Genomic DNA, 21,787 nt, shown 5'->3' on the forward strand with positions numbered 1-21,787 from the left:
AAAAATCATAGCCGATCATTGACCTGAGAACTGGATGATGATCGATTGTGGAACACACATTGATGTAGTAACTACCACCAAAAGAAGTGAGCCAACTATTGTTCAAATTACTATAAGGTACAAGCCTAATATTTTTTGTGGGCTCATATTGGTTTACTACTTCACAAAGCTGCAACATGGTCCAGTGTCATGATTGATAGATATGGATTGAAGCAACCATCGGCAGATCCAGGTTTTAAAAATAGACTTATAGACTTCTACATGTTCATCTGTTTGTTCAAGGGATGATTATCAAAATATAGATGGGGCGCTTGCCCCTTGTGCCCCCCTCGTAGATCTGCCACTGGAACAGATGTGAATGTACTAAATTTACTACATGTAATTGAAATATTAGGTAAAAGTACTTCTAAATTGTCACTCATGTAATGAACTGTAGGCCTATATAAACAAATGCATCACGCTTAAGTATGTGTGTTGAAAACGGATCTGCTAGAAAGTTGATCAATTTTCTTATATATACCAGATTTTAAATGCTGCAATGCGAAATGTTTTTCCGTATTCATATAATCCAAAAATTTTTGTCCAGATTCAGGAGTATGCCTCTATTACCCACTGGTTTTTAAAGTGAATATGCAACAGTGCTGCCTGATTAATTAATTTCTAGATCCTACCAAGCAAATATTTATTATAAAAACCAGTCATTTTATAATAAATCATTAGCACACATATATCTAGATGCGAAAGAGGAAGAGATTCAACATTCATGTAATGAGATGGATAGAGTACAATGTTGGATGGGGAAGGGGGATTCTACAGATTGATTCAGATATCGTGTTGTGGATCATCATAGCAGCTGGCGGAAGAGAACCGATTACTCATTGATGTTCGGTTAAAGACAGATGAGGAGTAGAGAGAGAGAGAGAAAGATAGAGGCAGGAGGGGGATGGAGGAAGGAGAAGATGGAGGGGAGGAAAAGATGATGAGTTTATGTTCACAAAGTATTAGGTAGTCATGGAACATTGAAAAAAATAAATTGTAATGTAATGTTAGCAAAATCTCTTGGTTCATATAAACAGCTTGTAAGGCAAAGGGAAGTTCTTCTTAACAAACTGTTGGTGTGTTCATATGTTGCTGTTGGTTAAAACTATTCTGAGTATTTTACAAAGAATCTGTCACACTTTTTGCTGAATCCAGAGAAGTTCATAACCTATGTTCTATCTAAAAAGCATGCTATGATCATTACCCAGACAAGGTAACTTTCTACACCTGGGTAGAGAGTGGCAAATATGAAAGGACAGTGTTAGTGCCTGCCTCGGGTTGAATGGAACCCTTGACCCTAGATAGAGAATCGAGAGCAAAGTGCCACCACCTTATACATTCCTCCAGTCCAAGATACTGATAGATATGATATAAGAAAATTGTCTTTTTCACACTCATGAAATCTTATCTGTTTTGGTAAACTTTCACTTTCATGGCTGTTAGCTTTATCAGACCTTCGTCATAGATTGCTGATGCAGCAGCTACTTCAGCTACTTTCCAAAACACTTAAATGAAATTAAGTCCTTTTTAGCCCATGTATCTGCATAGATCCAGCACAGCAACCCTGATCACTCTATAAGTATGACATCATCTTTTTTGATCACTCATAGTCTCGTTCATCTAAACCCTGTTCAGATGGACATTTAGTATTTTTTCTAGGGTTCTATCTTTGTCACGCGTTAACCAGCTGTCAATACTTTGATTACTCAATCATTTGGCTTATTTTCCCAGCTGTTTGATATGAGAAATTTATTAATTTAGAGTTTTTAGACTAAAAATATAATCATGGAAAACAGATTGGTAACTCGTTGCAATGAGGGATTCCTTATGGCCTTGTACAAAAAGAAAAAGACTAAACTATCACTATTCAGTGGTTCTAAAAAGTTAGTGAATCCCACCAGAAAGTGAACATATTGAAAGTTTTCAATCCAGATTTTGGATATTTAATTTTGAAGTTAGGTGGTAGAATATTACCTTCAATAAAATTTAGCACAACTGAATGTATACACACTTTCTATTACTCTTGAAGCAAAATTGATAATAGATTGAACTTGGCGTGCAATGACTAGAAAAACACAGGAACCAAGCTTGCTAACCATGTTTCCCTATCTTGTTTACAACCCTTGAAAGAGGTGTCAATTCAATTAGACATTCTGGAAAATCAACAGGATCGGAAGTGGAGGGGGGGGGGGTGTTTAGGAGGGGGTAGAACTAGCCCCTCTCCTACCTCACAATAGAATAATCTCCTTATGGAGGAGAGGAGCTAGTTTATTAAGGCATTATTCCACATTATACTGATTGTGTCCCCGCCTTAGTGAGACAATGCATGATGATTGAAAGCTTTTTTTTGTGACTCATGGTGTCGGGAGAAATATGGCCGAATCCCAATAAGCCAAGTTTATTCCTTAGTCGGACCCCTACCGTCTCTCTTGTAGGGGCGGTGCTACATGGGGAGAGGGAGGGCAATTGGGAACTTCCCCATATGAATTTTGATAAAGCTAGAGAGAACTCTAGAGAGAATCAAAGGAGAATAAAAGAATAATAGGAACACAAAGCCAGAAAAAAAAGAGAATGTCATCATAAGGTGGTTTCAGACCGCCTCAAAGTTTGTCAGTTCCAGGTATTCTCTGATCGGGAAATTTACCCCGATCAGAAAATACCAGGTATTTTGGTAATGTGAAAGCAAACTACGCGTAATTTCCCCGAAAGAAAATAACCGCTAAATAGTAGGTACTTGGCGAAATTACGAGAACTTTCGCGGGGATTTTTCCAAGGTCGCAGGTATTTTGGCAATGTGAAAGCAATTTATGGGAACTTTTAGCCCAGTGTGTCGTTGGGCACTGGCGCCGTGGGTGGCTGCTGGGCTAGTGGTTTTGAATCTCGCGCCTTGCCTGCTTATTAGACCATACTGCGCATGCTCCTAACTTCAGGAATTTATCCCGAAGGGTATGTTTCGGGGCGGTGTGAATGCAGGAATAATTAATGGGTATTTTTTAGCCTAAAAATGTTCTCGTAATTTAACGGGGATTCTTGTGATCGAGGCGGTTTGAAACCACCTATTGAGAGAGGTCTATTATGTTATCCCCATAATTCAATTGAAAAAGAAAAGTGATGTCATATACTGGTCACCCACCATATCAAATACCCGGATGACACCCCTCCCCCTTTCTCCTTCAATTCCAACTGTATATGCCTCTTGCGTCCTTTTCCTATAAGACTATAGTTTTAGTCATGTCAAACCCCATGAATTTATATTACCTATGCCTATCTGCTGTTTGAATGAGAAACAGTAGTTATCCTATTATCTTTACCCATATCAAATTTGTTCTAAAACGCTTTCCGTTTGTCCAACTTTCTCAGTTTCTGCCTCCTCTCCCCCTTCTTTCATCTTGTATGCAAGGTATCTTCCAACAGTGTAAAAACACATACATTTTTAAAGCATTTTTGTTTAAGACCACCACTCTAGCAACTATTGTTTAAAGTTTTTACCAAGTTGTTTAATGTTTTAAAAGTTTTAACTTTTGTACTTGTTGTTTGAGTGACAGGCTTAAACAATATACTTTAAATTTTAAAGAGAATTTCCCCAAACTTGCCGCTCTTTCACACAGTAAAAAAAATCGTAATTTGAATGATGATTCCAGTGAAAAATGAGGCTAATGACGAATATTTAGCTTGTGTGAAACCAAACTAGAACATGATGTGAATTACGAACGCTAATCACAGTCACGATTACAATAGCAGTCATCATTATAATGATGATTCAAGATTTACGTTTGAAAAGGCCCATTGTCTGACTCTAAAATATTTTTTGTTACCCCCTTTCTTTTGTCTTCCCCTTTTTATATCTTCTATTCTTCCCCACCCTTTAAAATTGAGATCTTTCCTCACTCTCTCCACACCTCTCCTTCCTCTTGTTTATATATCTCTTCCTCTCAAACCCCCTTTTAATCCTGTTAATTTCATCTTCCCCTCTTATACTCCCATCTTCTATCCCCAACCCTCATGATATCTCTCATTTTTTCTTTTTTGACCTTTCCTTTGTTGTCAATTCCTGTCAATTCTCTCTCGTCTCTTCATCCTTATTACTCTTTCCTGAAAGTCGCAGTCTTGCTGTGGTCAAGTTTTATGGGTCATTTATATGTCTTTATTATGTTTCTAGTTTCTATTCACTCATTGTCTTTGACTTTGTCTGTCTTCCCTCTTTACTCTATCCTCCCCTTCTTTTTAATCTTGCCACCACCTCCCCCTCCCCTTCCCCCCTCTATCCCTTTCCCTCCCCCATCCACCCCTTCCTCTTTCCCCTCTCCCTCCTCCCCTCCGTCTCCCCTTTCCCCCTCCCCTCTCCCTCCCCCTCTCCCTGCCCTCAACCGTCCCCATCCACCCCCCTCTCTCGCTCCCATGGTCATAATAGCCACTTCACACCCAAACTTGTGAAGCTGCCAAGCTTTCCCTACTCTGTCTGGCACAATGCGCTCTGAATATGAACCTGAATGAGTTGAATTCCGCCGCCTCCTGGGACCCACCGTCCATTCCTATGGGAACAAATCAATCTGACCGTTTCAACTACATACAGTGTACTTCATTATTTCATTACTAAAGGAATACCTAAAACTGCAGTTTGATTTATTCTAGATACAAGTTTGTGACTTCCAGAATTGAAGAATTACAGAACTCTTTGCCTTGGATTGCCTTGGAAGAAATATTTTGGGTGATGATACCATTTTAGAGATCAATTGGACTTTATCAATGGAGTACTGAATATTTTGAGACCCATAGTCAACAGATTGATAGATCTCTCAAATTATAGAAATGACTTCAGTAAGAAAGAAAGAAAGGAATATTTGCTATTTAATTGTTCCCCTTTTGATTGGCAGAGGAGAATAGTAATTCCCAAAATTCTTGATTTTGTGCCAAAATGTACTTCAGCAGACAATCTCTGAGTCGAAATCTACTCTGCGGATGCTGTCATCGAAATGTACAACTTGTTGATCGATGACAAATGTGATCAATGCTACTGTCTGATAAACTGCTATTGAAGCGAAAATGAAAGGAACACATACCCTTGCATCAAGTGTCTTGAAAATTTATGGCAGGTTTTGGGATCATTAGAAAGCACTTATTAATGGAACTATATTTTTGTCATGTGATATATGTGGTGGCTTTGAATGTGTTCTGAAATAAATTGATCAAGTGTCTGATTTGAGACTAGGAGCTGGTGCGAAAGTGAGAGCGATTTAAAGTGGAATGGATTGCCCCTCTCTTGGCTAAGAATATCTGAAAATGAATCAGTCATTTTTTAGATGTTTCTGGGATTGATCTGTGCTTGTCATAACAAATACCTGTCTGTGATACATCTTTGCTGAGCTGCGAATCTGTATGGAATACGGTACAACTAGTATGAATTCATACTCGGAATATGAACTGAAATTTGTGTATTGAATTCAAATATTGATGAATCATGAGTAACGTGAGGATTAAAAGATATTTGCCCGCGGTGAGGCGCCCCAATCGTAACAACATTCCCTCATTTCTTCAACGTCGTTTTCGTTCACAGGATGGCTCCACCAATCAGCTTTCAAGAAGCGGATCGTCGTTCGCGAGTTCAGAGGGCTCTTCAACAAGGTAAGACAATTTTTGTTTATCTTGTATTTTTCGTCTCTGTTTTCCCTTCTTGTCTCATCCCCCCCCCCTTCCAAAGTAGAAAAGTGTGTATCATATGTCCAAAGACCTTTGCTGCTGAAATAGATTTTCTGATTTCATTTTCTTTTGCATTTTAAAGTGTTCATTTTCAGAGTGGTACCATACTAATATTTGTGTACTTTTGAGATTACAATCATCCTTAGTCACTAAGATTTTAACAGAAAATTATTTTGCATTTTCAAATTCTTTATTAATTTTGTTGCAAAATGACGTTGTAATAACTTGAAAAATTTGGTTCCCCTCATGATGAGGAGCACAATCTAGAATTACACTTGTTGTGAGAATCTATGGGATGTATAAAAATGAAAATCCATCTTTTTTATGAGAATGATTTTAATCAGTGAGAATTAAGATTATATCAAAAGAAAGTATGATTTCTTGACATTTGAAGAAAACCTTGATAAAGGATTTTCAATGTTCTAAAAGTTAGTGCAAGATAGCCTTAGGTTTACTTCCACTGCAGTTATTTTTTTATCGATCATCTCAATCATTTGTAAATATTTAAATTTGGTTTGATTTGTTTCAAGAAATACATATAAAAAATACTATTTTTTTCTTTTGGTTCAAACATCATTATACATTAAACTCTTTGTGCACTTTAACACATAATGTAACTTGCCAAGTTCAATTCTACTTATCCCTGTGTCTACTGCTCATCAATATTCATCATTAAAAAATAAAATCACTCCTGTATGATTAATACAATGAATCAACCTGTTCAATCACTGGTCTATTGGTCACCCCTCCTGTGCTCGTTTTAGTATCTCTACCATTTTTCCGTCCATTAAAGCTCGCGCTGTCTACTCAATCTTATTCATTTCCTGTCTTATCCCTTCTCAAGACAAGTTCATTGTTTTAGTCATTTGAAAATTGAAGATGAGGTCACTATGATTTAGCCACCAGTGTAATACGATGTATGGCTAGCCATACCATTCATTTATTTAATCATGTAATTACATCTTTTGTTATTAAAGAATTGAATTATTTAATATCAACAAATGCTATTTGTTACCACAAAACAAATTCTCAATATCAAGTAAAAGGATGAAACAGTATCCAGCTTGCTATACATACATTTGGATGAGCTGGCCATTTATTTCTCGGGAGCCCTGTTACATAAATAGTTAGAACTACGGTCACTTTGTCATTATTGTAAACTACCATACAAACCTTGCTTGTGATTGGCTGCTGAGCCAGGTTACCATGGCAGTTGCCATAGTGGCAAAGTTTTAGTTGTAGTCCTTTATGAAACAGGCATCTACTGTCAGTGGCAGATCGGGGGGGGGGGGCAAATCTGGCCAGTGACCCCATTTTGAGAGTCCTAGCCAGTATTTTTAATGTAAATATGCCGTTTATACACAAGTGCCCCCCCCCCCTTTGAGAGTCATAGGAATTATTTATAATGGGAATTTGTCATCCACACACAAGTGAGGACCTTTTTAATTTTTTTTTAATTTGTCTTTATATTATTTTGCTTGTCAATATTTCCTTGGGAACATGTGCCCCCCCCCCCTCTTGGAAAATCCTGGATCCGCCCCTGCCTAGTGTTAAAACCTCTTAAAGATAAAGTTGGTTCTGGGGCCGTTAGCACAAAGCTTAGCAATCATCATCGCACATTTCTTTTACGATTGATTGCATTGACTACTGTACAATGTACAATTAATTGTGACAATCAAGCATACAATTAATCATTAACATTTGTGTTTTGGGCCCCTGGTCATGAAATTGTGTGCATGGGACTACACATACAGATTCTTGGCAAGAAATCACATTAGTCCCCCGCCCCCTGAGTGGGGTGGGGGATCAAAATTGTGATTGTGAATTCAATTAAAAAGGGCTTGACGAAGGACAATTTTATGAAAATCGTTGTGTCAGTGCAAGAATGCCCATAGCCCAACATTTTTTTGCACTGCATTGGTACAGAAACACTTCTGCAATCCACTCATGAGTGCTGCTTGGGGCATTTTTATGCAAATCAGTTTAAGACTATTGCAGATTAGTACACATCTGAAATTATCACTGGGGAATTCAATATGATTGATTTATGGTTATACATTTGTCCTGAAATTCATGGTCCAAGAATTAAGAGTATATGCTTTCACTGTTTTTTTTTTGTAACACACAATTGCATTGCTCTGACCGTATGATTCTGAGAACGAGCTTGGATAGATGTAATTACTTAAGAAATAAAGTTCTTTGGAGAAAGGAGGAAGTCAGATAATTAAATTGTTTGTCAGAAGTTGATTGCATCAATTTATTAATGAGATGAATATCAAGGGGATAATTTAAAACATTAATGAGAGACACCCAGCCAAATTAAGAATGACATTTAGGTAATTAACCAGGCTGCTAATCACTTCTTACTGAGAAATGAAATGTTGCAATGGCATTTTAAAGGCATAAGGAGACACATTTTAAGAAATTTCAGATGGGCAGTTTTTGCTGAAGACTCCGGCATATAATCACCTTGTCAAAAGTTGAAAAAATCATTCTGATAGAAAGAGATAAATTTAGAGATTATTATGCTTTGTCCTTTCTAGAATTCTACCCCAATGCATTTCAATTTGAAGGCACACAGTAGGTGGTTTCAGACCGCCTCGAAGTTTGTCAGTTCCAGGTATTTTCTGATCGGGAAATTTACCCCGATCAGAAAATACCAGGTAATATTGGCAATGTGAAAGCAAATTGCGCATAATCTCCATGAAAGAAAATACCCACTAAATAGTAGGTACTTGTCAAAATTACGAGAACTTTCGCAGGGATTTTTCCAAGGTCGCAGGTATTTTGGCAATGTGAAAGCAATTTACGGGAACTTTAAACCCAGCATGTAGTTGGGCGCGGGTGCCGTGGGTGGCTGCTGAGCTAGTGATTTTGAATCTCGCGCCTTGCCTGCTTATCGGACCGTATACTGCGCATGCTCGTAACTTCAGGAACTTATCCCGAAGGGTATGTTTCGGGGCGATGTGAATGCAATAATAATTAATGGGTATTTTTTAGCCTAACGAAGTTCTCGTAAATTAACGGGGATTCTTACGATCGAGGCGGTTTGAAACCACCTAGTCATGCATCATGATCGATCTTGCACTTTATACTACAGTATTAAAATTAAATAATAAGCTATGTTGTATATAATCTGTAGGTCAATCTTCTTCCAAAATGTGAACATACATTCATGTACATACATGTATGTCTGCATTCTCTTGTAGTCAAGTGGCCATAGTAGAAATAAAATGATCAAGCAAAAAAAATAAATGATTGTTTATTAAAATTCAATCTGCTCTCTATATTCATTGAACCAAATAACACATTTGATTGTGGAAAATATTAGAAACGATTATCTTTTGTGATTGGTTACAGCATTTGGCACAGTATAAGTTAGAAAATTAATTTGATTACAGGATTATCATTGTGTTTGCTTCAAAATATTAGAGCAGCAAAGGGATAGTCACTTGATAATTGGAAATTTGCAAGTAATCTGAAATTTTAGAGGAAATTCAATCTCTTCACGTATTTATTTTGCATTACACTCAGCCCAAGCAAAATTAAACGATTATGAATAGGATCAAGTTGTTCCTGCTAACGGGGATCTCCAAGAGAGAAACGATATGGTCACATGATCCCATTGGTAGACAGAGGTTATTCAATGTTATGTAATGGAGACAAGATTCTTTTATGAATTAAATCAGAATTAATGCTCAGACAGGAGTTCTAAGTTTCAAGACCTCTATATGGAACATTCATGATTACTTGTCAAATGGCTGTCAATCAATGCTCTAGATGTGGTTTTTGTGCATCAATTGAGCGCTAATATGCACATTGGGCACCTGTGTGTTGAACGCTGAATATTCAAGGATTTCAAAATATATCCAGAACGAGCTGTAAATTATGACTAGCAGAACATACGATTTAGTTTAAACCTCATGGATTTGTAGTTAAAGCTAAAAGACTTGAATTTGAATAATTTGAGATTTAAAAATAAATCCCTAGGATTCAAAGTGAAGCCAATTTCCGACTGGTCATTATTCATAGCGCTCTGCTTTATTTTAGATTGTTTAAATTTAGAGTGAAATTTTCTGTGATAGGAATATGTTGAAATATGATGAAATATTTCAACATATTCCTATCACAGAGGTTATTCGATGTTATGTAATGAAGATGAGATTAATTCTTTGTAAATTGAATGAGAAATACTGCTCTGACAGGAGGTTTCAGTTTCAAGACCTCTATATGGAACATTAATGATTACTTGTCAAATAGCTGTCAATCAAAGCTCTGGATGTGAATGATTAATGTTGTTCGTTTTTTAACCCTTTGCTATCCTGACACCAGTAATGTTGTCAGTTGCATATTAAAATATTCATGATTGGTAATTAGGAAATTAAAGAAACGTACGTTAATAGATGTAAATTTCTCTAATGATGCATTTAAATTGTCATATGAGAAGGGAAAAAACATTCAAAATTCATTCGACAAAAATTGTTATATCTGGATCTTCATTCTGATCTGAAAATTGAATTCATGCTAAAACCAAATCAGTCAAAAAATAGTTGGCATGACATATATGTCATTTAAAGTAAACTTACATGTCCATTAATATTTCTTGGATGCTTCTATTGCTAGATGACCTTAAACTCATTAGGATGGTAAAGACATAGCCAACTTTTTCTTTTTTTTATTTGCTAGTGAATTTGAATAACATTTATACTCTGACGCAAAATAGTTTTGTTGTAGGACTGTGCGATCATATCATTGGAACATTTTAACAGCCATGTTTTAAACAAAACAAAACGACCAAACATTTTACAGTTGATGGCCCTTACATGTACATGAGAAGTGTTATTGAGCTTAATTGAAACTTTATGACCCGTATTATGAACTTGGGTTTAAACTAAATCCTGCTTTAAAGTTGTGGTTGGAGAGCCGATTGGGGCAGAAATCCATAACAATACAGATCCAATTTTTTAACTCATTTGACACCCAAATTTTTCATATTTGTTTTGGATTAATAACTGAAGTATTTGAAGTATTATACCTCATTATGAAGCGAAATGAAACAAAGAAATATACAATATAAACATCATTTTTGAACTTTTGGCTCCATATAACTTTACCATAGAGTTAATGAAAGTATGTAAAGAAGTATGGTTTTAATTGAAATGACTATTTGATTCTCATGGGGAAAATATCTTTGAAAACAAACCGTTATCCCTCTGTTCTTTGCCAAGATATTTGTAAATGATTGTGAACAGATTGAGAAGTGTGGAACCCAATCTTTTTGCTATTCAAGATGCATGGTGGCTGTTGCATTGTTGATCTAAATTTAATTTTGATATGAGAAAGTTTGAGACAAGAGATATTAAGTAAAACAGAAAGAAGAAAAAGTTGTCATGTGTGTACTCTGAAAAAAAAATCATGCAATTAGTGAAGATCTGTTTTACATTGTTTTTTAAGGATGGGGATAAGTTTTTGTTGACCATTTTAATATTTTTTTGAAATTTACAAATATTTATATAGAATATAAGTTGTAAGAGGATGAGACTTTGGTTTCTAAAGCTTATCAAGAATGAATGATGAGGACATTCTGTTTCTAACCAAGTCTTGAAGAGTCCACTTAGCTTTTTTCGTTATTGAAGAACTTAAATGTTCACCCAAAGCACTGTCATACAGTAGGGGGGGGGGGCTTGGGCTGGCTCTGCTCCCCAGGAATGTTCAAGGACTAAGAAAATATGGTAGAAAAAGAAGGAATGGGAACAAAAAAGGGAGAAATGTGTTACAAAATTTAATTTTCATTTTAGAAAGGCCAAATTTTTGCTCCCTTATTACTTTTTAGAAAATTCCGCACATCCGCAATAATTATGTCCCCTCAGTATTTTTTGCCTATTATGCCACTGGTCTGCAGGAGGGCTAGTCTGTAGGCACAGACCCTGATTTAAACTTTTTACACCATAGTTGGTCTTGCGATAAGCCTAGTGCCAATACAACTTTTACAATTTCTGATTGAGAGAGACCTTCACTACCCAAGGTTCAGTCAGAGACTGTAGGCTGAATAATCGGACCCCTTTCTTGGAGCGAAAGTTCAGCGAAGCTCCGGATTAAAATAGAAACTTATTTCATGAGTGGGGGATCTTGAAGAGAAAATGAAAGGAGAAAGGGAGGAGGAGTGGGAAGAGAGAAAAGAACTCATCCTAGACATAGCTAAGCTTCCGCCGGATGAGACTGGAACAACCCTCACTGTGCACTCCTATTGAACCGTTGCCCTGTTCACATCTAGGTGAGATATGCAACGCGATCTTTGACCAAACCTTGTAAATCTGGCAGAACCTGGTAGCATGCTGAAGTAATGATGGGGAAGGAGAGGAGATGGATGGATGGTATGAATGCAGTAAGATATATTAGAGACTGGCCCTCTAATAGATGATCTTTTTTCAAGAAAAAATTGCCATATGTACATGTATGTGAATAGGACTTGAAGGGGGAGGGGTTCTAAACAGGAGATACATATTTCAAATGACACACTGGTTTATTCTAAATGCTTTTGCACAGTTCATTGCCAATATTTATGAAAAAAATGCATTTTTGTCATTAAACTTCTGGTAATGGGGACCATTCTCTGTCAATGCGTCAGAAATATCAGAAATAAATAAATAGATAAATGCGTCTTTTGTCTTTGTCAAATCTACTGCCCCCCCCCCTGCCCCTCCTCCTCAAGAAGAGGTCCATTATAATAAGATTGGTAACTCCTTGGACCCACCCCTACGCTGTCTTGTTAGGTTGAGGTATGTGGTTAAGGACACTTCCCCTGACAAATTGAAGAAACCCTAACCTTGTATGAATCATAAAGTGCACTGCTTAAAGGTAGAAGTGAACTTGCAAGATGCCCTTGGTATTTTAAAAATGAGAGAACCCCCCCCCCCACAACTTGCATATTAATCATAAGTTAATCTTCTACACTCATCCGTTATATAGCTTCCTTGAAAGCTTCTGTATTATATCAAGGGATGAATTCCTACCAGGGGGTGCTCCATCAACATCTGTCATCTGACAAGATGTCATTTCTTACAATTTTCCTCAGTTTGATTAGCTGAGAGGTACAAGTTTCTGACTGTTACTATGGTTACTGCCAGATAAAACTGACTTTGTTGGGGTTATTATGGGATTAAACATCTGATAAGTCCTTTCGTTATCCCCCCCCCCCCCCGTGACCATATACCTCACCAGGATCAAGAGCAGCACACTCTAGATTAATCTCTTGCTATAAGAATATATTTGGATTGGGATTTGAACTTGGAACCCACTGATGTTGACAGTCGGAACCACAACACCTTGACACTTCCACGATAGGAAAAAATGCAGGAAGCAGGAGAAACATACAATGTAAATAAAAAGTAAAAAGACTCACATTTGGTTGCCCCCTAAAAACAAACAACAAAAAATGACCATTATATTATTATTTTTTTAGCTTTCTTATTCTTATTTGACCCATTCCTTAAGACTTTCTGCCATCATTTGAACTTACTTTACACCAGGATGGAATTTTCTGTACAGGCTCACTTTCCTGGCAAGACCTGCCAAAGAATTATATAAAGGTGGAGCGGGGTTCAGACTTATACAGTCATGAAGATGTACTTCCGCTGGAAACATTACTAATAATGTATTCAATCAAAAACATGAGGAACTCATAGTCTGCAGATTCAGACCCTGATTTCACATGCAAGCATAATTTTATGAAACCTAGAAAAGGATCTAGTTATTTTTGTCCTATCTGTTTCAAGTGGAGCATCTATAATAGTCTGTGCTGTTTTTTTTCTTCAGTTTTATAGTCTTGTATTTCAGACACATCTTTGTGCTCTACTGCTGAAAGATGTTTGTCTTTGTAGACTAAAGCTGTCATCATGCCAGTCTTTCATTGCTACCATTCGCTTTCCTGCCCCAAGGTAAAAAAAAGTTATGAAAATGAAAGTTTTTGAACATCATAGACCAGCAGAAAATGTTAATTTTAGATGCATAGCTCATCACCCAATGAGCGGGCAAAAGAAAGTAGATATTCAATGCCACGCTGATCTGGCAAGGGCATATATTTGTTTGCCTTTACCTAATGAGCATATCACTTTCATTCATATATTGTATATTTTGTATTGTCAAGTACCATAATAGAGAAGTAGGCCTAATTGTCACGTAATCTGTATAATACATTCAATTCAAGTAATTGTATTGTAGTTTCTATAGATCATTATAGAGAAAATGCATTGATAACTTTCAGGGTTTAAAAAGAATAATACAAAAAATTATTGCTCTAAATAGAGTGGAAATTATTTGTCAGGATATAGAGCTTATAAAAGCGGGTATTAATCTGCAAGAATTTATTACCTCAGAGCAATAATTTGCATTTTATGTCATTTGTTGCAATCAACTCATTTGTTGAGAGAAATGTTTATGTGCCCCTCCTTTTCAGTCATTGATTAGCTGTAGGCCTGCTTTTTGTTGCAGTTTTGCATTAAATATCACACAGAATAGAAGATACGCATAATCAATGTAATTACCTCCAATATACAAAAAAAAAATGAATTTAAATAGTTGTTAATTTTTTCTGAAATCCACTAAAAGTCCTTGTAGTATATTTTGTGAAGAGTGCCCTCTTTTGGTTGACATGATCACTTGTTCAGTTGATAATATGTGGAAGTTCAGCTCTGAGAAATAGTACAGATGTTTGAAAGAAATTTTGGAATATTGATGAAAATTTTGAATTATTGCTGAAATAGAAAACTTGTTTAGCCAAACAACAGATATCTATATGTTGTCACCCAAAATAGAACAAGAATGATATTGATCGGCGCAATGTCAGATGGATTAGATTCTTGCCCCGGAATAGACGTTGATCGATTCTATGGATTAGACTGGATTAAGTTGTCCTTCCGGCCTTTTAATTCAGAGGTAACAGAACTTTTGCAAATTTGATAAACTTCTTGGTTGAAAAAATGTAGGTTAGAGGAAACAGAGGGATCTTAAAGACTGCCTCTTTAACTTTGAAATCACTTTTTAGACCTTTAAAGTTTTCATAGATCCATTTCTTGTTAGGAAGTTGGATTAAGTGCAGATTAATGACAGTCAAACATTTGATACCATCCTTTAGTCAACTTATCTGGTTCTTTGTAGGTTTCTATAAATGTATGCCTTTCATTTTTCCCCTAAAAGATTAACTAGAGACAAAGTAACTCCCATTCAAGCATTGTATTTTATGCCTGCCAGATTTTCTCATATCTTTCTGTCTTCAGAAAGATGGTTTAGCGAAAATTTAGTGGAGAAAAAATTTGAGGTCTTTATTTTGACTTACCAACATGTATTTGGAGTATTTCTTAATTCATTTAGATCTAAAATGCATTTGTAACAATCTGATAGATCGCTGTTACAGTTTGACGAAGTTTTCTATAGCCTGGTTGTAAGTCTTTACTGGTGTTATTTTTATTACTTTAGTTTCTCAACTTTGACACTGCACAAAATATACTCCATTTATTTCCAATATTAAAAGAAATGTAAACAATATTTTGAAGACTTTCTCTTGTAATTTATTGCCCACTGCAACCCTCTTGAGTTTAGCTCTGAAGGAAATTCAACAAAAACTCATCTAACTTTCATGTTTCCCCAATTAATTCGAGTGTTGAAACAAGTCCGCTCAGGAACACTTGTGAAATCGATCTCTGAACATGATCGGCAGGATGTGTTTAAGATTTTACGATAGCATTTCGTCAGTCCTAATTAAATCTTAATTGAAGAATTCCTTGTGGCTCCTGCAATTTATAATCCTGGTTTAAACCTCTGAGCCACCTACGCTGTAGATGCAACCACGATGACGGCTGTATTAACCCAAGCCATGTCGGCTGACACACTTTTTTTCTCACCAAATATGCACTATCATTATTTTGGGTGTTGATACTGAAAGTTTAAAGGAGAATGAAACTCTTGGAGCAAGTTAGCTTTTGTGAAAGCAGAAAAATCAAAGAATAAGATCAACAAAATTTTGAGTAAAATAGGACTAGCAATAGAAGAGTTATGAGCATTTGAATGTCGAGATCACTAATGCTATGGAGATCCTCCCATCGGCAATGCGACCAAGATCTATGATGTCACAGATGAACAACTCTCCCCTTTTGGACACTGAAAATATACCCCAAAACATCTCTTTTTGCTCATTCTAATCATATGACAAACGATTCATCAATGATATAATGTTGTGAAACCTCTGTACTTGTCCTCTCATAAAGAGAACACCTCACCTTGTGAAATACTCTATAAAAGTGAGAATATAAGTGAAATAACTACTAAAGTAATGAGGGAGTTGTACGTCTGTGACATCACAGATCTTGGTCGCATTGCCAATGGGAGGATCTACATGGCATTAGTGATCTCAATATTCAAATGCTCATAACTTTCTTATTATTCATTCAATCTTCCTCAAACTTTCAACAATATGTTTCTTTGATTTTTCTCTTTGATATGGATTCAGCTGGTTTCAAGGGTTTCATTCTCCTTTAAAACAAGAAAAACCCTTGAGTTAATTGTGAGAAGATTAATCCTTTGAGTGAGACCCCCTCCCCCGCCCCCTCCCCCCCGCCACTCCTATTATAGGTTAGACAGGAATCACCTGTGCTTTGAAGCCATTATTCATGTATCAAGATATTGACAATGCAAATCTTCTCCTTATTTATATTTAAATGCGCTACAATTAGCTTAGTAACGAGTATGGGCATCACCCTTAATTATGTACATCAAAAGAAAATATGTAATTAGACCAGGTTTTATGTACATAACGTCGGCTGTCATCCGAACCTTCGTATCACACATACGGCGGTGCAAACCCATTTCAGAAAAAATCGACATCAAAGTTTAATATATTTTTCACACTTAGCTCCTCAGCCTTACAACATAGTCACTGCTAGAAAAATACATGGTTGGAAAGACCCAGAAAATTGCTTGACATTGGTATCCTAATTTTTACACAAAACTAAGGATCAGAGAAAATATCGCAACAGGCAATTTAATGTAATTTTGGTTTGAGCTGCTTAGATTTTCCCTGTACAAAAACGCCATAGAGAAAAAGCGATACATTTTGACTGACTGCGATTCCAATGCGCGAGATCAGTTAAAACGTCGTATTGCTTTTCACGTGCAAAGTCAATGCAGTGCACAGTACCGATACGACGGTTTGGCTGACCATGCGCATTGAAATCGCAGTCAGTCTAAACGTCGTATCGCCCTGTTATACTACACGTTTCCAATAGGATTTAACACAGTTTTCATCATAAGTATATGTACTGTATACAAATCTGGATATCTTGATTAATTAACTCAGGATACTGCATGTAGACACATTGGCATGGTGTCAGTAGGATTGGATTAAAATTGATATGAATATATCCCTAGGCTATTATATTAAGAATAAAGTGGAATTTTGCCAATAAAGTCATTTCTGGAATGAAATGTGGATCATTTATCATGAGACGCCCGAGTTGAATGCACTGAAAGGGACCCAAGTAAGCCTTCCAAGTCATATTAGACACCGTTCTCAATACCTTCCTAAAACTAGTTTAGTGGAAACTAGTTTAACATGAAATGAGAACGGTCGAAGCGATCTTCCAAACCGGTTCATAAATCCACAGCGCGATGTAGTTTTCAAGATCGCTTTGCCTCGTTAAACTGGTTTTAGTGTAAGTGAGGACACAACCGTTCTTTGGGAAGCAATCTTCACACATTTTGAGCGTGCTACTCCACATGACAGGTGTAGAATGCCTACGCTGAGGTTTCGAATTTCGCGTGAAACGTGTCACCCCACTGAGAGCGTTTCCATGGCAACAAGATCGCTTTACGTGAAGTTATTTTGAAAACCACTTTCGTGTGATCAAATGGGAATGCTAGCAAAGCGATCTTCCAAGCTGGTTTCCTAAACCGGTTTCCAGGAAACTAGTGTTAGAAAGCGTAATGAGAACGGTGTCTTATGAACTGTATGTTACCTAAATTAAATTTTTTTTGAGGGATGAATGAAACAATGGGATAAGAAGAACCATGTTGATAAATCTGTTTGTAGTAGGATGAAAATGGGTCATAGTTTTCAGATTGCAAGTTCTTGGCTTTTAATATAATTTATTTTTGATGTCTTGCTGTGTCTTTTTCAATCTTGATTAATTTTATATGTTTTTCTAGTTTCTTTCTTATATCTATTTTTTTTTGTAGCATGTTTACTTTGTAACCTTTATTGTAAAGCGCGTAGAGAAACTTACAGGTTATTATGCGCTATATAAGAAAAGTATTATTATTATTATTATCTCCTTTTCTCACTATTAACCTTTCAACTTCCCAATTTCTGTTTGAATTATTTCACTATTTACGGATTTTGTTGTCGTTCTTCCTCTCTTTCTGTCTTTCCATTCTCTTTTTTTTTTTTAATCGTGCTCTTGTTTTTTCTTTTTGCTCCAGCTTATTACTTTCTCCATTCATTCCCTCTGTCTCTCTTTCTCTTTCCCCCATTGCCTCATTTTTTTGTCCCTCTTCTTCTGTCGCTTTTATTCTTACCCTTTTTTACTCCATCTCTTTCATTTTTTACCTTTTTTCTTCATCTTCCAATTAACTGTATCATTCTTCCTTTTAAATTTTGATAAGTGCAGCTATTCAGAGTTGAACATCCATTTGCAAACATACAGACTTCTTGACTATTTCTGTTTACCGCAGCTTATCAAAAAAGAAAAAGAAAATCATTCTGATTGTGTTGTAAACACATTGGCTGTTGTACTGAGACTATCTTTGTTTTATGCTAATCCATTTCCTTGAGCATATGACCAATAGAAACAAGCTTTGATTACTGGATCCCACATTTGACCAATCAGAATCCAGCAAAGTATCAATAAAGCAAAGTTGGACCTATAATGTTAGTCTGCAGGCACAGACCCTTGAGTTTCACAATTTGGGTAGTACATAATACAGAGTTTGAAGTAGTGAGACTAGATTTTTTTGTGTACTGTGGCTGGCTCTACTATTTTTTGACACAGACAGAGCCTTTGAAGTCTAGTCTTTACTTCAGACCTGTAATTGGTTAGTGTCAAATTTGAGTCTGTGCTTGTAGACTACTATAATGGTCTCATATTTCTTTCTTCCTCCATGGTCTGATACCCCCCCAGCAGGATGCTGTATGATAGTCTTGCATAAGGAGACCCTAATATGGTGGTGTTGGTATTGGTGGTGATAGTGATAATGATAATGCTGATGATAATTATAATCATTGTAATAAATGGACCTACGATGGAGCCCAACATGTGAAAGGCCAATGGCCTCTGCTGGCTCCCCCATATTCTTTGTATTTATGCTCATATGTCTTCTATTGTATATTGATTGTATTTAAATGTTTTTACGAGAATTGGAAATAAATGAAATGAAATGAAATGTATCCTCCAAGGGATGTGATAGTGAGGGTTAATTGCCTTGCCCATGAATATAATCACATCATGTGAATTTTCAAACCCTGGTTCTCCAGTTATGAAACCATGAACACAAAGCCATTTAGGCACTTTCAAGTGGATTTAAAAGTTAATGTGGAGTTTCCAATAGCTATTGTTTAATTTTCTCTCTTGTGAAATGAAGTTTTGAAAAGACTTTAAAGTTTTTATGATGGCTGTTGGAGCACATTACACTGCTCTAGTCCCCTTTGTACACTGTATTTTCTATAGTGCTTGTGATGATGGTAATGGTGATGGTGATGAATATGATGATGATGATGATGATGATTGATGATGGTGATGATAATGATGATGGTGATGATGATGATGATGATAATGATGATGGTGATGATGATGGTGATGATGATGATGATGATGATGATTGGATCACCGGAGAAAGGGGACTTTTAAGCTCAGAAGTTAGAAGTACCGATAATTGTATAGGTAGATTTTATTCAATCTGCATAATCAGAAAAACAAATGAAAAAACATCATAAGTATGCTGCAAGTGCAAAATACACTTATTTTGTCAAAAAACATTATTTGACTCGTTTGTTGTACGGTTCGATTAACTGAATCTAATTATCGTTTAACATTCATGCCTTGATCTTTATGACAGCTATTCTATGTATTTAAACTGAATTATGTTTATATGTAACACCTTATCATAACTCCTTGCTATGTTGTCATTTAGAAATAAACTTGTTCAAACTAAAATCAAGTCTTCATTGACTAATTATTTGTGTACCGAAACTCTCTTAAAAGAAATAGTACCTTTCGTCTAAATATTAAATGTAAACATTCTTCAAAAGAATTCAGTACCTCTGATGACTCGTATAATTATTCATGAGTCTGATAAGCAGTAAAATAGGGCTTATTTTATGTAAAGTATCGCCTTATATCATTTGCTCTCAAAGTCTTATCTAATCCATTCTCAATAGTCATAAATGGTTTTGTCTTTATAAAATCCTATGAGAGCTGATAAGCTACAACTAAAATCACCCTCATGCTTTGCACATAAACTGCCAGCTACATCACCATCATGGTTTATGAATTAATGCAAAATGTTTATATATTCATTCCTCACTTTAAGCTAAAGGTCAATTTCTCCTGATAGGTCATAAGACTTCTTTATCTAAACCTTCAATATCAGAATCTGTAATAAACTAACATCCATTCACCAAATACGGTTTGTTTACATCTCTTACGCCCTCTACGTCTTTACGCTACTATACTCATTAGCATAATTTGCCTGATTTACTTTCATTGACACGTAAGCACTCTTACGCTAAATTGACCTTGACTTTCTATGAAATGAACCAAAAATAATTCCCCTTTTTTTACATTAACTAAACAAAATATCATTCTTTCTAAGACATATACAGATACAATGAGTATTAATTAAGCAAACTTACTTCTTGTTCGGCATTCTAACTGCTTCAGTTTGGGGTAATTCATGGTTATTCTGACATATCGTCGAAGAGAAACCTTCACGTTTTCTAGCTTTCGGCAAGTGCGCTGACCTCATGCGGTCGATTTAAAAAGCCAAATCTAAAAGGAAAAATCTAAAGAAAAAGGTTTGCTCGGCAAACCAATGATGATGATGGTGATGATGATGATGGTGTTAATGGTGATGGTGATGAATATGATGATGATAATGATGATGGTGGTGATAATGATGATGATGGTGGTGATGATGATGATGATGATGTGATGATAATGGTCGTGGTGGTGATGGTGATGATGATGGTGATGATGATGATGATGATGATGATGATGATGATGGTGATGATGGTGATGATGATTATGATGATGATGATGATAATGGTCGTGATGGTGATGATGATGATGATGGTGATGATGATGATTAAGGTGATGATGATATTGATGACGATGATGATAAAATGGTGATGATGATGATGATGATGGTGATGGTGATGGTGATAGTGATGATGATCAGGGGCGGATCCAGGATGCTGATGGTAGTAATGGTGGCAATAATGATTATATTCATGGTGATGATAAATGCAATAAAGATTATTATACAAATAATGAATGTTTATGAGTGCAATGGACAGAACATGAGGTAAAAGATGACATAGCCGAGCTGAATGGATCCTTCATTTCATCTTTCACCAAATGAAGGATTCTGTCCATTGCACGAATGAAAAGAACATTCATTATTTGGTTTATATGACACCTAAATATAGATTCTTTTTCATATGAAATGTGTGAATTTCAAGGCAAAATATGCTCATGCAGTGCGAGCTCGGTCTGTTGATTATCGCGTACAACATGCGCGCTGCAAACACGAGTGGTGCCTGCAGTCTGGGTGCGCGCGTGCAATAGACAAAATTGTATGGATCCAAAATAGCACGATGAATGGATCTAAAATTGCACGGTTGATGACGTCATTGTAAAATGGGCTAAATGATCAATATCGGCCAACCAATCAAATGACAAGGATCTATCTAGGTGTCATATAATAAACAATAGCATCATATTTGGAGGAACTTTGACACCTTCTAGTTTTCTCAAAATACCACACAGTTAATAAACCCTTTTTA

This window comes from Lytechinus pictus, chromosome 4 (genome assembly GCF_037042905.1).
Source record: "Lytechinus pictus isolate F3 Inbred chromosome 4, Lp3.0, whole genome shotgun sequence".
Taxonomy (NCBI): Eukaryota; Metazoa; Echinodermata; class Echinoidea; order Temnopleuroida; family Toxopneustidae; genus Lytechinus; species Lytechinus pictus.